The sequence below is a fragment of the Leucoraja erinacea genome, chromosome 9 (assembly GCF_028641065.1).
Source record: "Leucoraja erinacea ecotype New England chromosome 9, Leri_hhj_1, whole genome shotgun sequence".
NCBI classification, from domain to species: domain Eukaryota; kingdom Metazoa; phylum Chordata; class Chondrichthyes; order Rajiformes; family Rajidae; genus Leucoraja; species Leucoraja erinaceus.
In genome coordinates this window covers 28582536-28599800 of record NC_073385.1, presented here as the reverse complement: position 1 = coordinate 28599800, position 17265 = coordinate 28582536, and the positions used below count along the sequence as shown (strand labels likewise).

General features: G+C 42.9%; 1 protein-coding gene across 7 annotated transcripts in view; it reads left to right on the top strand.

Moving 5' to 3' along the window:
• The window catches only part of fermt2 (FERM domain containing kindlin 2), a 119295-nt gene that overhangs the window by 13856 nt on the left and 88174 nt on the right, over positions 1-17265 (top strand). The window lies entirely within an intron of this gene.

Sequence of the window (17265 nt, the reverse complement as noted above, 5' to 3'; positions counted from 1 at the left end):
ATATCCTCTGTCTCACTGCGTCTCCATGGTATTGCTGGGGAGTTTGGAGCATCTGTAATCGATTTTAGAAAAGCCTTAAACATCGCGCACTCTCGGGATATAGCAGAGTATTTCTCAGACAGGAAATTACGTTTGGTACACTTTATAATCTATATTTACCGCCGTCCCCGTTCAGATAAAACGCTTGAAAATTTAAATTAAGTGGAGAAGGATTGGTATTAATTTAGTGTTGGGTGGAGAAACGTCTTACAAGGTTTTTGGACTGAATGGAGCTGTTACTGTGCTGTTTGTTCAATTTACACGGATGATGTGCAGGCAGATTAGTTTAGTTTATCTTGGCATGTTGAGCACAGACATTGTGGGCCGATGGGCCTGTTCCTTTTCTATGTTCTGTATGTAATTTAGTAAAGGCATTCAGTTTGCACATTAGCTTTTGTTTGGGTTTAATGGCAAAATGTTGAAAAGATAAAAACATGGAGGCAGGAGTAGTAGTGGGGGGGGGGGGGGGGGGGGGGGGGGGGCGCGCCGTGAAGAACAATAGAGGACCCAGTGTGGGGGGACCACCATGATGGACGGTGGGAGAACAAAGGGGGTCCCAGTATGGGAGGGGCACTCTCAATTTAGAATCCTCTGCCCAGGGGATACGCCTGCGTTTGTTCGTTCCGGTGAAGGCGCTGTGCACACTGCAGCCAGCCAACAGTCGCTTTTCTTTTTCTTCTCACTTTTAATTTAATTTTAATTTCATGTTTTCATGTACCTTGCGTGTTGTGACTATTGGCAGACCAATTTCCCTCCGGGGATGGATAAAGTTTTATCGTCTCGTATTGTATCGTAGAGTGATCATTTACCAGTGTATTATCCATCATTCAACAAGCGTTTAACGGCTGATCCTTTACTCTGTATCATTTTCCTGTACTGCCCCATACCCCTTTATCTCCTTTACATCCAATAATCCTATCAATGCGAGTCGAATCACTCATAACGGAGTCACCATAACCTCTCCAGGTGGAGAAAGTTTATTTGTGTGCCATGATCATATTGAATTTATACTCCTGCGCCTAATTTCTATGTTTCTATGTTTCTAAGTCCTAAACAACTGACCTTTTTGCCTTGGGATGGTAACCCCCTAGTATAGGACATCCTAGCCAAAGGAAGCATTTAGCCTGGCGCCGTTTGTCAATTCCAATCAGAATTTGTAGTTCATTTAAGGTTACTTTGTTCACAAACTTGAGAGTACATGTCCAGTCTGCCTAATTTCATCATCAAAGAAGGATCCCAAACCAAAATGTCGCCTATCTATTTTCTCCAGAGATGCTGCCTGATTTGCTGAGTTACTCCAGCATTTTGTGTCTATCTTTCTGCCTAATCTCTAATTGTACTATAATCTCTCAATCCCATGAGTAAATTTGGTAGAGCCACGTTACACTCCCTAAAGTAGTTTCCTGGTGTAAATACCACCAACAATTTGACCTAGACCAACCACATTGGTGCAGTTTCTATCCTGGAGCTTCCTCAGGAGATGATGGAAATTTGGCATGTCTCCAATGACACTACCAACTTCCACAGATGCACAATAGAAAGCATCCTTTCAGGTTGCATCACAACTTGGTTTGGGAAGAGCTCTGCCCAAGACAGCAAGAAATTGCAGATATTTGTAGATGTAGCCCAGTCCATCACACAGACCAGACTCCCTGCCATCTACACTTCATGCTACCTTGGGAAAGCAGCCAACATAATCAATTATCCTTTTCACCCATTCTGTCGTGCAGAAAATACAAAAGCCTGAAAGCACATACCAGCAGACTTGGGAACAGCTTTTTCCCCTCTGTTATGAGACTTCTGAAGAATCCATCCAATAGCCAAGATGCAGTCTGGATTTTCAAACCTGCATTACGGACATTGGACATTTTATCTGGAATTGTTACGCCACAATGCTGAGAAATTCTGCACTCTGGTATTTTTTGCATCACTCTCTATCTGTTGTATTTGTGTTTGGCTTAATTGCACTCGTATAATATTACCTGATTTGACTGGCTAGCACCCAGACAAAAGTTTTCCCTCTATTCGGCACATGTGACTATAATATATCCTTGAGTAAATATTTATTTTCTGAATTTCTATAGGTTTGTAATCTATTTGAGTTCCACATTATAATTCTTCAGTATTTCATTTTCCCCATCTTTATCAATGCCCTCTGATTTCTGAAAATTTCTATCTTTAGGTTTGCTGCTTTTGCTTTTGTTGATAACATTATAGGTGACCTCCCTGTGAAGGGGTGGGGTTTGCAATTATAGAAAGCACCACCATCTGTACCTTGGTTTTCTATAATGTGAAGCCGCATTATCTTCCACGGGTCAAGAAATGTGAGTTGAAATATATAATTATAGTATTATATATAATGTTTTACATAAATTATTGGAACAAATTTTATTCCATATCTAAATGTGTGAATTTTATACGGGCTCATTTCAGTAACATAAATGCCCATAATGCTGGAGTCAGCTGTATACGGCTTTTCCTTTGATCTAGTTTTATCCTTACCAGCAAGGTCTGGATCACATTTCCTATTGGGATTTTGATTTCTGACATTTTCCGATTATTCGGGCTTGCTGCCTCATTTTTGGTAACTTCGCAGGTGACCCTGGTGCTATGAGATGTTTGTTGAAAACTCTGTATTTTGAAATGTTTTATTACTTCCATATTTTAAGACTCTCATTTCCAATTAAACATTATCACTTTCAATCTTTATATACAATTCTATCATATTTTGACCATTCTTGACTAAAAACCCCTTAACTACTAGGTTAGTAATTAACCTTTCTTCATTACGTAATGCTAGATCTTAAATAGCTAGTTGTCCCTCAACATACTGATCCAGAAAATGATCTTCTATGCTCCATGCAATTATTGCTAATTGACTTTGCTATTGTATTACCTTTCAATTTCCCCTAATTTCCTCTATTATGCTTTCCTGCTTGTAAATTCCATATACAACTGAAAGGTCCTGACCCAAAACGTTGCCTGTCCATTCTTCCACAGATGCTGCCTGACAGTTCCCACCAGTGTCTCCTGTGTTTAATTGCTCCCCTTGACTTCACAAACAATTGCCACCTTGACTACTGTCTTATCTCATACTATAAAATTGTTGCGTAGCGATTTCTTAAGTATCTTAAAATATATTTTAATTCCAAACATTGGTCACTTTACAACTATCTCATTCATTCATTTGCCAAGCAAATTGCAGCATACATCCTCTTTATGATTGCATACACCCTTTCTTGACAGAATCGCCATGAGCTTTTTTACTGTGTGCATCAATTTGTCCCTTTGTCTGCCTTCATTGGAACCCTCCACATACCCCATTCGTACTATTGCATGCTAATCAATCAGATTAGATATTGCAGTCAACTCAATCTCAAGTACAATAGATAGCGCATGGGAAAGATACAGTGTGCAGAAATTTGTTTTCAGCACTGTTGTGCATCAGTTCCATAGACAAAGTTCAATATCAGCAAAGGGGTAGAGGTGAATCGGACAGTACCCTAACTTATGGAAGAACCATTTGGAAGCTTGATAACAAAGGGGAAGAAACTGTTGCTGAATCTGGTGGTGCACGCTTTAAAGCTTCAGTATCTTTAACCTGGCGGGAAAAGGGAGTAGGAATGTCCATGGCAGGATGTCTTCGATTGCTTTCCAGAGGCAGCGTGAAGTGTAGATGGAGTCAATGGTGGGAAGTCTGGCCTGTGTGATAGACAGCGCTACATTTAAAACTCGTGCGGTCTTGTGCAGAGATATTCCCAAACCAAGCTGTGGTGCTATCTTTCTGTGGTGTATCTGCAGAGGCTTGTAATGTCCCTGTCCCACTTGGGAAACCTGAACTGAAATCTTTGGAGACTTTGCCCCCCACCCAAAGTTTCCGTCTAGTTCCCGGAGGTTTCTGTCAGTCTCCCCATCTGCTTCCACTACCTGCAACCTCCGAAAACCACCTGCAACCTCCGGGAACCGCACGGAAACCTTGGGTGGGGCGCAAAGTCTCCAGAGGTTTCCGTTCAGGTTTCCTAAGTGGGACAGGGGCATAAGGGTCATAGGTCTCCTGAATAAATAGAGGCATTGATGTGTCGTCTAGGCTGTTGCATCGATTTGGTTGGCCCAGGCTAGGTGATCCTGGAGATACTAATGCCAAGGAACTTGAAGCTTCTGTGAGAAGCCATTTTGGGTTGGATGAGAACATCAAGTACTGTGTATTCAATGTATTCAGCATTGTGATATTAGAAGCAGTAAAATAGTGATACCTTATCATCTGAACTTGGCCGTTGGACTTTGCTTCTCATCTATATGTTATTATTTTCTGGTACACTAACAGCAACCTCTCCCTAACTAATCTGTTGTGTGTGTGACGAGTAAACAATTGTCCAACTTTCAGCAGCCTCATAATAACTTGAACTTTGCTGCAAGCAGTTTTTATGTAAAGTAAGCTAAATAAGACAGTTAGCTGTGATTAAATTGACAGCATGTTTATAAAGAGACGGGCATAGATTGTATTTAGATGTTACCTGATTTTTAAATACCATGCCTTTGGTAACTGCTTGATTGCCTTCCCTGGATATGTACAAGATTTAGTCACTCCCTACCTCATTACCCCACTCCCACCCCTCGCTGTACGTTACTGCGGGAAATCGGCATAAGGTTTTGGTGAATTTTACTGAATTTCTTGCTTGGCTTAAGCAGAGTTTCATTTTCCCTGAGCACAGGAAGTAATTTGGTTAGAATTGCAAGCTGGGCCTAGCCCAGTGGTTTCCGGTTATAATGTGTTCCGTTCCGCTGTGATTTTTTTTTCTTCTTTTCCCCTCTCTTGCAGCAGCGCTGTTTTCAGACTAACATAAATACGGGAAGGGGAAAGGTCTACTTCTGCTGGGATTTAATGGCCACTCTTTCACTTTCCTTAAAGGAGAAAATGGCTGGGTGCCTGGAATGCGCTGTCAGAGGTGGTGGTTGAGGCCAAGACGATGGTGGTGTTTAAGAGGCCTTTGGATACGCACATGGATATGCAGGGCATGGGGGGGGGGGGGGGGGGTGAATCATGTGCAGTCTGAGGAGATTAGTTTAATCTGGCATCATGTTCAGCATGGATATTGTGGGCCAAAGGGTTTGTTCCTGTGCTATTCTGTGTTCTAAAATTTTTTTTTAGGTAAAGTGACAAATTTTTATTCAAGTGTTGTACAGAATCCGACACTGTGTATTTAAGTAGAAACCCAACTTGGTCCTGATTAGTTTACCTCAGAGATACAATGTGGAAATAGGCCTTTTGACCCACCAGGTCCTCATCGACCAGCAATCTCCCGTACACTAGTTCTATCCTGTGCACGAGGAACAATTTACATAAGTCAATTAACCTATAAACCTCCACGTCTTTGGACTGTGAGAGAAAAACTGAGCACCTGTAGAAAACCCATACGGTCACAGGGAGAACATATAAACTCTGTACAGACAGCACCCGTAGTCAGGATCGAACCTGGGTCTCTGGTGCTGCAAGGCAACAACTCTATTGTGCAGGGTTTCAGCCTGAAACCTGGGCAATTCCATCCCCCACCCTCTATAGATTCTGCTCATCCTGATCAGTTCGTACAGCTGTTTGTTTGCCTGGTGCTATTGTGTATTTAAAATTGTGCAAACCAGCAGAGCAAGCCACATTCTGGTTTTATGCCCTATTTACTTTGGCTGCTGGAGATTACTATGTAATCTCCAGCAGCTAGTGTAATGTTCCCTGCAGGCTGTTGGATATGCTGTTCAGGAAACAAAACATTATACCATGTGCTGCTCAAAGTTTTCTCCTGCTGAATAACTGCAGTGATTTAACGAGTGATCCTTTCAAACATTAAAAGTCCAATTACTGTGCCTTCCTAAGGTTACCTGATTGCCTACGGCCTTAGGTAGGTTGTTGAGTTGGCTATGTTGTTTGACTTGATTTTCTTCAGGTTGTGGTAATTTGTTTTTTTAAAAAGTCACCTTTTGTGAACCTCACTGCCATTGTCCATGATTGGTTGTTTTTCAGGCCTATTTCTCAGGCTACCAAAGTGGTTTGGCGAAATGAATTGTGGAATATTGTGTGTAGTGTAATTTGCAGGTGGACATTGGCAACAATTTCACAATTGTCCCAAACCTGATGTGGTCTGGTGCCCAATCGAACACTGGCGGAATATCTGCCTGTTGCATGATATTATCAATAGCTGCTTTCCAAAATAGCTGCATTAATAATTGGGAGGGGGACAAATTAGCCAGATTATGTTTCCTTGCGTAGATAGGAGCTGCCTTCCACTTGGAATTAACGTTTTACCATCTGCAAACTTGTGGGCAATCTGTAACCATCAAAGTGCTTTCAGAGTGTGGTTGTGGTTATAAAGTAGGGAAATTATATTAGAAAGTATGTTGTATTTTAACGTATTGCTTTTCTTTGTTGAAAGTAAAAATAGCAAAGAATAGCGAGTTAATGTGAAAATCCAGGTGCAAATGAACAGGTTAAAAAATGTGCAAATAACAGCAAATCATCTTCAAATGTCGGAGAGGTGGAAGATAAAATTGATGGTAAAACATTCCTTAGCTGTATGAAATTATTTTTTTTGTAACGAGAAGCCACTTTATATTCGAAACATAATCATGAAGGAACCTTAATTGAGGAGGTAAGAAAGAGGAGTTAAATGGTGCCAAATACAGATGCTGCCCAGGTGAGAGAAGACCTGACTTACGGAAATCCAACATGATTGACTGATTCTGAAGAAGTCTCGATCCGAAACGTCACCCATTCCTTCTCTCTAGGGATGCTGCCTGTCCCGCTGAGTTACCCCAGTTAGCATTTTTGTGTCTATCTTCTATTTAAACTAGCATCTGCAGATCTTTGTACACTTTATTGATTGGTAAAAGAAATTGTGGATGTCGGCTTATATTTTTTTAAAAACCACATGTGCCAGAGGAGGTAGTTGAGGCAGTTACTATAACCACATGTAAAAGACATTAGGACAGCTTCATGTATAGGAAAGATTTATATGAACATGGGCGAAAACCAGAAAGGGTGGGACTAGTGTAGTTGGGGCATCTTGATCGACATGGGCAAGTTGGGCATGAATACAGCCTGTTTCTATGCTGTATGATTATGCAGAAGTTGTGAACACACTAGACACATTAGGAAAAGTGTTTCCTCATCTCCGTTCTAAATGGCTTACTCCTTATTCTTAAACTGTGGCCCTTGGTTCTGGACTAGAAACACGAGGACACACTAGAGGCAGGAAACATGTTCCCAATGTTGGGGGAGTCCAGAACCAGGGGCCACAGTTTAAGAATAAGGAGCAAGCCATTTAGATCAGAGACGAGGAATCACTTTTTCTCACCGAGAGTGGTGAGTCTGCGGAATTCTCTGCCTCAGAGGTCGGTGGAGGCAGGTTCTCTGGATACTCTCAAGAGAGAGCTAGATAGGGCTCTTAAAAATAGCGGAGTCAGGGGATATGGGAGAAGATAGGAACGGGGTACTGATTGGGGATGATCAGCCATGATCACATTGAATGGCGGTGCTGGCTCGAAGGGCCGAATGGCCTACTCCTGCACCTATTGTCTATTGTGAACATAGCCCATTCCATCACAAAGACCAGACTCCCCACTATTGCCTCCATTTACGCTTCACATGGCCTCTGGATAGTAGCCCTCATAATCACAGACATTTTATACTGTCCATTCCCTCTCCTCTATTCCCATCATCAGATGTTGCAAAAGCTTGACATCACATACCACCAGATTGAGGAACAGCTTCTTCCCCGGTGATTCAGCCTCTTCCTCGCTGTTGCTAGACAACTGAACAGCACTTCAATAAGCTAAAGGTGTAGTCCTGATCTTCCAATCTACCTCTTTGCGGATCTTGTACCTATACTCTGTAACACTGTATTCTACACTCGGGTATTTTTCTCCTTGTTCTACCTGTTACACTGGTGCATGGCTTGATTGTACTCGTGTATGGTATCATTTGACTGCTTAGCACGCAAACAAAGCTTTTTACTATATCTTGGTACACGTGATAATAATAAACCACTATAAATAAACTTTAAAGAAAGATTAAGAGAGTTGAGGAACTGCAGATGCTGCTTTTTCTTTAAAAAAAGATCAACCTTGCGCTGTTCCCAGGGTCAGAGCTTGCTATAAATTATTGGCCTAGACATCCTGTGGTAAGGAATTATGCAGCGACTGTCCTTTGCATGGAAATCCCATCATGTTACAGCTGGGGAAGAATAACTTTGGCAGCTGCCTAGGATGTGTTCCCGGCTTGGATGTTGAAGCTGCTTAAAATCATTCCCTTGAAGATTCGGAAACATTCCCAAACTAGTAAAACTTAATTAAAGGGGGGCACAGTAGTATATCCTGTAGTATTGCTGCCTCACAATGCCAGAGTCCCGGGTTTGATCCTAACCTCGGGTATTGTCTGTGTGGAGTTTGCACGTTCTTCCTGTGACCATGTGGGTTTACTCCGGGTGCTCTGGTGTCCTCTCACATCCTAAATATGTGCGGCTTTGTAGGTTAATTTGCTTCTGTAAAGTATGTAGGAAGTGGATGTGAAAGTGGGATAACATAGAACTAATACGAAAGAATGATCGATGGTCAACATGGCCTTAATGGGCCAATGGACCTGATTCCATGCTGCAAAACCTTAACTAATCTTAACTAAATGTAAGCATTAAGCATACAAATATATTCTGACATTTTCTTTAGAAAAAATCTGAATTGCAGATAATCCTCGTTATAATGGACCATGGGGTGGGGAATGGCGTTTATTATTGCTGATTGTCCCCCTATAACTGAGTGAGGAAGTGTAAAGGAAAGAACTGCAGATGCTGGTTTAAATAGAAGATAGACACAAAATGCTGGCGTAACTGTGCGGGACAGGCAGCATCTCTGGAGAGAAGGAATTGGTGACATTTTGGGTTGGGACCCTTCTTTAGACTGAAGTGTAAATATGTACGGTATTGGAAAAATAGCCAATAAACATACACTAAGCCTCTCCCTCTCGCAGTCTCTTTCTAAACAGGGTGAGTGCACAACAATGCATTGACTGAGTGGTGGTAAATACAAGACGCGTGGAGACGAGATTTGCTTCAACCACCTCGCAGTCACTCAGAAATAATAAACTTGCTCCTTTGTTCCTGATACAAACTGACTCCTCGGTTACAACAGATTTCATCCGCTATAACCAAGATCTGTTATAAAGAAGTCTGTAATAACAAGGATAGACTGTACTCTTAAGAAATCATAGTTCCTTGCCAGCTTTATATGTCATTGAATTCAATGGAGGAAAATTACAGCACTTGGTCCAACCATTTATCTGGGGGAGGAAAGGAAGCCACAAGTGTTGGAAACTGAGCAGGTCGGGTAGCATCTAAAATACAAGGGTTATTGCCTCAGATCGGAATATTTCTTTGAATGGATTCTGCACTGTACGTGCTGGGGAACTAACTGCATTAGAGCAGTAGAGAGTCATAGAACTTTACAGCACAGAAACTGGCCCTTCGGCCCACCATGTCCATGCTAACCAAGGTGGCATTCTGGGCTAATCCCATTTGCCAGCATTTGGCCAATATCGCTCTCAACTCTCAACTGCTCATTCCAGATACGGACCGTCCTGTGAGTGAAAAAGCTGCCCTCTTCAATATCTCCCCTCTCACCCCTTGCCATTGTGCTCTCTCAATTTTACACACCTCTACAAGTTTGGATAGAATTTGGGTAAATGTCTAAGTTTGAAACACATGCGTCAAATGCAGATGTTGGTTTAAATAGAAGAACTGAAGCCTTTTATCTGAACCAGGGACTGGGAACTGCAGTTGCTTGTTTACCAAAAATGATCACAAAAGTGCTGGAGAAACTCAGCGTATCAGGCAGCAACCTCTTCATTCTGGAGCAGACTGAAATCTGAAGAAGTGTCCCGACCTGAAACATTGCCTATCCATGTCCTCCAGAGATGTTACCGGAGCCGCTTAGTTACTCCAGCACTTTGTTACACCATTGATTATTCATTAGAGTTAAGAGTATCAAGGTAATTAGTTCTGACAGAGCCTGGGTTAAGTCTGTGGCTGGGCCCCACTGGCTGCAAAGGAGTCTGTTACAATGGGCCATCTTTGGTCAGTGTTTTAATGTTCAAATGTGAATATTATGAATTTGTCAATTCTCCAGTCCCTGGTCAAAAAAATGGGAAGAATTAGAGTTAAAAATCAGCTTTCTTAGTCTGAAGAAGGGTCCTGATCCAAAACATCGCCTGTCCATTCCCTCCACAGATGTTGCCTGACTGCTGAGTTCCTCCGGTACTCAAGATTCCAGCATCTGAGCTTCCTTGTGCTTTCTTTAGTCTCCACAAAATTGAGAGTATTTGTACAGCGTAATGTTCAGGTTGGGAAATGGCTGCCATCTGATCGGAACAGACATTGTGAGCTGGATGGCCTGTTCCTGTGCTATAATGTTCTATGAATGATAAAGATGGCGGACAGCGGGGGTGATGCGCCGTTGTGTATGGCCGCTCCTCCTGCTGTCCGTCCTTTCACCCTTATTTATTTTTATTTTTAGTCCTGTTCATATCAGGTGTTTATTGGAGGTCTTATTTTATGTGGTGGGTGGGGGAGGGGAAGGGGGAAAATTATTTTTAACCCCAGTCCTACCTGGTCGGAGATGCGGTTTTTCTCCGAACCGCATCTTCGTCCTCTCTGTGCGGCCTAGTCGAACTGGAGCAGCGCTGAGCGGCGTTTCCTGCGGGGACTGCAGCTTCGACGGCGGTGTAGATGCCACAGCGGGCGATGATGCCTTGCGGTAATCTCCGGGGCACTGTGACCTGCACCGCGGAGCCTGGGTTCCGAGATCGCCGTGTCGGGGGTTCGGCCGGCGCGGCCTGTGAAGATTCCAGTCTTCGGGGGGGAAGCGGCCGCTTCAGTCCTTGTGCCGATTTCTTCACGGCAAGAGGGCCTGAAGACACCGGGCTGGCTGAGGAGGCCAGATATAAACTATGAGAGTATTTTTGGTTTCCCTCACAGTGAATTCTGCTGTGGGGGACGTTGGCTGTTGATTTCTATAGTGTACTGTTTCTGTGTCTTTTTTCTTTTTCTCTTTTTTCTCTTTTTTTGATTTGTATGGATTTATTGTATTGATCTGTTCAATTAATTTAATCAATCTCTGTAAAGCACTTTGGTTCAAATACTGGTTTTGTTGAAAAGTGCTATATAAATAAATATTATTATTATTATTAATGATAGTGAACCTATGCTTAACAAAACGAGTGAATTTCAATTTTTTTTTTAGTTTGGCAAGAATTTTTCTGTAATTATTCCTCCCCCCCCCCCCCATTCTACGTTTTGCATGTGGGCAAATGTTGCTAATTTTTATGACATCTAGGGACAGTCAGTTAAATAATATTCACACGGGGCTCGATTTTGGCTGATTGTAGTAATGAAAGGTTTATCTTAAACCATGTATGTGGAGAGAAGAGAGGGCAGACCAAAGGGAACGTATTAATGCTGAAACCATGACGTCTGATCCACTTGGCAGTGTTTTCCTCCCTTCCCCCACTCTCCAATGCTGTACTTTGATTAATCCTACCTTTAAAGGTGGCTTGAAACTGAGAACCTCGATTGTTATACGACATCAGCAGCTTTGCCCGCTTTTGTTCCTGACACGTGACAATTGCTGAAAGTAGTAAACTCTTGGATTAGTCCAGGAGCGCATATTTCTTGGCTACCGTTTTAAAGGCAGCACATCCTTGACGTGCATTCTGATTTTTAACAGGCCATAAATATGTCACGGGTTGTCATATGTCACAATGTGAAATTAGTGGGTGAATCATTACCTTGGAGGAAATGGGCAAATGAAGAGCACTTTAGCCTCACGGCAGGTGTTTTTGGTGAACTAAGATTGCCCTGTTCCTGGCTCTGTATCAGTTTCCTCGGTACATTTCTGATCACTCGGTCAGACATGCAAACTACATACATTCTACGAGGAACAAAATAAATGTCCTGTCATCTGGACCAGGCAGGGTGTGTGAGCGTGTGCCCTTTGTGAAATGACTTGAGCGAAAAGAGACAAGAATTTTTTCCCTATGTACAAACAAAGAACGGCAGATGCTAATACACCAAAAAAGGCACAAACGTGCTGGAGTAACCCAGCGGGTCAGGCTGCATCTGGATTGGGCACAAAATGCTGGAGTAACCCAGCGGGTCAGGCTGCATCTGGATTGGGCACAAAATGCTGGAGTAACTCGGAGGGACAGGCAGCATCTCTGATGAGAGGGAATGGGTGACATTTTAGGTCGAGACTCTTCTTCAGGTTACCTCAACTACTCCCCACCCATACACTAATCCTCACTCCACCCTCCTCAATCTACTAAACATCTGGATTGGGACCCATATTATGCATAATCGATGCAAGGTGTTAGTCAGACAAGACAATGAGATGGTGAAATGCAAACCAGTCACCAGGCAACGCAAGTCGGAGTAAATGACGGGTACCGGATGAAGGGTTTTGACCTAAAAACTTCACCTATTCCTTTACACCAGATGCTGCCTGGCCAACTGAGTTATTCCAGCATTTTGTATCTTATGTTCAGCGTAAACAGCATCTGCAATTCCTTCCTACTTCTAAATAATAATGGAACTTCATATTGGTCCAGTGAAGCTGTTATTTAAGAAGTGTACCGCTGTTGATCAGTGAAACCAATGCAAGGACCATACACAAGGCTGATTGCAATGTTTTCATGAGGGAACCCAGTTATTTTTTGATTTGGAAAAGAAAGCTCTGAGAAGTGTTGATGGAGCATTTTGATTTAATCGTGTGATTACTTTAAATAGAATGGGGAATTTAAATGTGGAACCGATTCAGAAGAGGCGTTTGTAGGTCCAAAAGGGAGGTACAGAAGTGTGAAAACGCACACCTCCAGATTCAGGGCCAGATTCTTCCCAGCTGTTATCAGGCAACTGAATCATCCTATTACCAACTAGAGAGTGTCCTGCCCTAACATCTACCTCATTGGAGACAAAGAGGCTTTTCCCTGAACGTCAGAGTGCATGTGACAATAAACTAAACTAAATAAGACTAAGTAATCATAGCAGGAATGCTTTCACTCACGCTGACCAACATATTCAAAACACAAATGTGCTGGAAGAACTCTGGGTCAGATAGCATCTGTGGAGGGAATCTGTGAAGTGCTCTGGCCCAAGATGTCATCTGTCCATTTCCATTCACAGATGCTGCCTGACTCGCTGAGTTGCTCCAGCACTTTGTTTTTCAAGGCGATGGACAGAGCATAAGTTATGCTCTTAAGGGCAGCAGAGTGGTGCGACTGGTAGAGTTGCTGTTTCACCCGGGTTCAATCCCGGCCTCGGCTGTTTTTGTGGGAATTTCCCGGGTTCTCCGTTTTCCTCCCACAGTTGTGCAGGTTTGTAGGTTAATTGGCCTCTAGATGGCTCAATGAGTAGAGGGTGGATGAAAAAGTGGGATAATACACTTGTACGAAAGGGTAATTGATGGTCAGCATGGACTGAGCAAAGGGCCTATTTTCATGCTGTACCTTTTAATTCAATTCAGTTAAAATCTAGCACCCGGAGAGGTGTTTTTAAAATCCCTCCCATGTTTGTCACAAGTTCTGATTTTGTAAGAAGCCAGAAACATGTTGCAGATTTATTGATTGACAGAAGTCTGTCCATTCCATAAAACGGGGTTATTTTCCATCTTGTTGTGCCATCTTTTGTTAATGCTATCTGGTATTATGACTGAGATAGAGAGTCGAGAGTGTTTAATTGTCATATGTACAGTACAAATAAATTCTTGCCCGCTCCTGCTTACAGGTCCATAAATGCAATTACATATGTATCAATAAATAATCATCAAAATGCATTAAATTAATAACAGTAATACTAGGTAACTGTAACAGTGCAAAACCCCAAGTCTATAGTGCAACCAACGACTCAATCCATAGATTGTAGTTGCTGAGGTTGGTATTGTGCAGTTTTTAAGAGCCTGATAGTTGCAGGGAAGAAGCTGTTCTTGAACCTGGTGGTCAATGTTTTCGGGCTCGCCTACCACCTTCCTGATGGACGTAGCTCGATGAGGGAGCGCTGTCTCTGCAGTGCAGAAAGAGAATGTCTCTTCAACCCATCTTTCCATGGCATCTTTCCATGGTAAGCAAAGAAAAACTATTGATTGCAATACCTTTCTGCCAATCAAAGCATTGTAAGCTAAGACACATCACGTGCTGAGCCATTCCTTAAGACACTGTGTTATAGACCCTAACAACTCTGTTTACGTAGTCATAAAATATATCTGCAAATCGGAAATGTTATTTATCCAGAACGCACCCAACATTTTCAAATCCAGATACCCAGAGAAATGCACCCAGTATAATGTATATTTAGGTTTATCATTGTCACATGTAGTGAGGTACAGTGAAATGCTTTGTTTTGGTTGCTCTCCAATAAGATCAGATAGCACTATATATAAATATAATGCAGTCAAACTCAAGTAGAGCAAAGGGGAAGAATACAGTTCTCAGTGCATAATATAGTACTCAGCATTGTAGTACAAAGAAGATAGACACAAAATGCTGGAATAACTCAGCGGGTCAGGCAGCACCTGTGGTGAAAAGGAATAGGTGATGTTTCAGTACGAGACCCTTCTTCAGACCAAGGTTCAGAGGAGTGGGATTCCTTCCTAGCCATCTGGAGCTGTTGTACAATGTCCCCATTGGGGTAAAGGAGAATCCTAGCTTAAATAAATTAGCCTGCCAATGATAGGATCTTATAGAAACATATAAAATTATAAAAGGACTGGACAAGCTAGATGTAGGCAAAAATGTTCCCAATGTTGGGCCAGTCCCGACCAAGGGCCCACAGTCTTATAATAAAGGGGAGGCCATTTAAGACTGAGGTGAGAAAAAACTTTTCACCCAGAGAGTTGTGAATTTGTGGAATTCCCTGCCACAGAGGGTACTGGAGGCCAAATCACTGGATGGGTTTAAGAGAGAGTTAGATAGAGCTCTTGGGGCTAGTGGAATCAAGGGATATGGGGAGGGCAGGCACGGGCTATTGTTTGGGGACGATCAGCCATGATCACAATGAATGGCGGTGCTGGCTCGAAGGGCCAAATGGCCTCCCCCTGCACCTATTTTCTATGTTATGTTGGGGACAGGTATGTGGGAAGTGCTGATCAAAAGGCCTCAGTAATACAATAGGAAAGATCAAAGCTGTGGAAATTTGTGAGTTGGAGCATGATATTGCAACGGAAGAGGTGCAAATTTTGAGATATAATAGTTCAGGATGAACTGGAGTCAGTTTGGATGGGTGGGATTTGGCACTAGTCTTAGTCTTGGATAATGTTTGGACTATAAAAGCATTGGGAGAATGGAGGTAGGTGGGGTGCAAAGTTCCAAGCTTAGCACAGTTCCCAATGTTCTTTCATTCCACCTGTGAATTATATTCAAGTTGGTGATCTTTTCTTCTTTTGTCAGTAATGTTTGCTAAGAACAAAGGAAACTTACCTGAAGGTGCAATGAGTTTGCTTGCTGCCATAGTTTTGGATGCAGAATAATTCCTACTGTTTCTCATTGTTGAATATAGAATTTTCTCATGTTTGCAGTGTAGTGAGTGAGGGTGTCTGTGGGAACTGAACTCTAGTCTGTTATTGATTTGAATTATTCGCAGCTTTGTGCACTCTTGTATGCTGTCATTTGTTGACTTTATCCTACAGAGATTGGCAGGACACATTGATGTGAAGGGTAGTCCAAATGTCATCATGGACTCCTGGTTTCTGCATGGAACGAATCGCCCTTCATTTGTCTAGAATTGTACTTCAGTTTACACAATGAGTCACAGTGCATTTGTACATTTTGCATTAACAATTGTTACAGGTTTGACACGATTCAACATCATGGACTTGCCAAACTAGAAATTATTTTCAAAAAATGAATTCTGGCAAATGTTGTAGACAAAAGTTATTCATTTCTAAACTGTTTTCTGTTTTGAGTTTTTATCTTTTTGACGTTTACGGTAGGAAGTAGGAATTTGTGGTATTTCCTAAGGGAAAGGAAGTGTGATGTCTGTGTGGAATTTGTGCGAAGTGCTTCATGAATAGAATTAGGACCTGGGGACCAACATCCATGATCATACTGAATGGTGGGCCGGGCGGGTTATGTTCCTGGCTGTGGATGAAGAGGAATCGATGGATGCACGATAGATTTGTAGAGCCGCACAGTGATGCAAGTTACAAGTTGCATTTATTGTCACACTCACCAATTGGTGCAGTGAAATTTGAGTTACCATGCAGCACACAGATAAGATAAACACAACACTATAGAACTTAACATAAAACATCCCCCACAGTGGAATCAACGTTTCCCACTGTGAGGGAAGGCAACAAAGTTCAGTCGTCTTTCTGTTCTTCACCCATGGTCGGGGCCTATTGAGGCCCCCGCAGTTGCCTCAACAGCGGCCCGATGTTTCAGGGCCTCTCGCCGGGATGATCGGAGCTCCGGCGGCAGAACAGAAGAACACTCTCAGCGGCTTGGAGTTTCCGAATCGGCCGCTTCCTACCGGTGACCGCGGCTTCCGAAGTCCACAGGCCGAGCTGGGCGGAACTCCAACTGGCAATCCTCGGCGAAAGTTTAAGGATAAGGCGGAAATTTATTTACGTTAAGGGGGAAATCTTTTAGGACCGAGATGAGGAAAACATTTTTCACACAGGGAGTGGTGAATCTGTGGAATTCTCTGCCATAGAAGGTAGTTGAGGCCAGTTCATTGGCTATATTTAAGAGGGAGTTAGATGTGGCCCTTGTGGCTAAAGGGATCAGGGGGTATGGAGAGAAGGCAGGTACAGGATACTGAGTTGGATGATCAGCCATGATCATATTGAATGGCGGTGCAGGCTCGAAGGGCCGAATGGCCTACTCCTGCACCTATTTTCTATGTTTCTATGAAAGATCCCAGGCCTCTGCGATGTTAAAATCAGCATCACCCGTAGCTAGAAGCTCCGCAGACCGCAGCTCCACGGTGTTAAAAGTCGGCAGGCCCAACATTCCGGAGCTCCAACATGGCGATCCCAGTAAGGCATTGCACGCGCCGTGATGGTAATCCAGTGCTGAGCCGCTGCTGAAGCTCTGACCAGTCTCCGGCAGGAAATGCCGCACCAATCCAGATGGCAGGCCGCGGGGGGGGGCGAAGTTGTGGCTCGGAGAAAAGATGCATCCTCGACCAGGTAGTGGCTGGG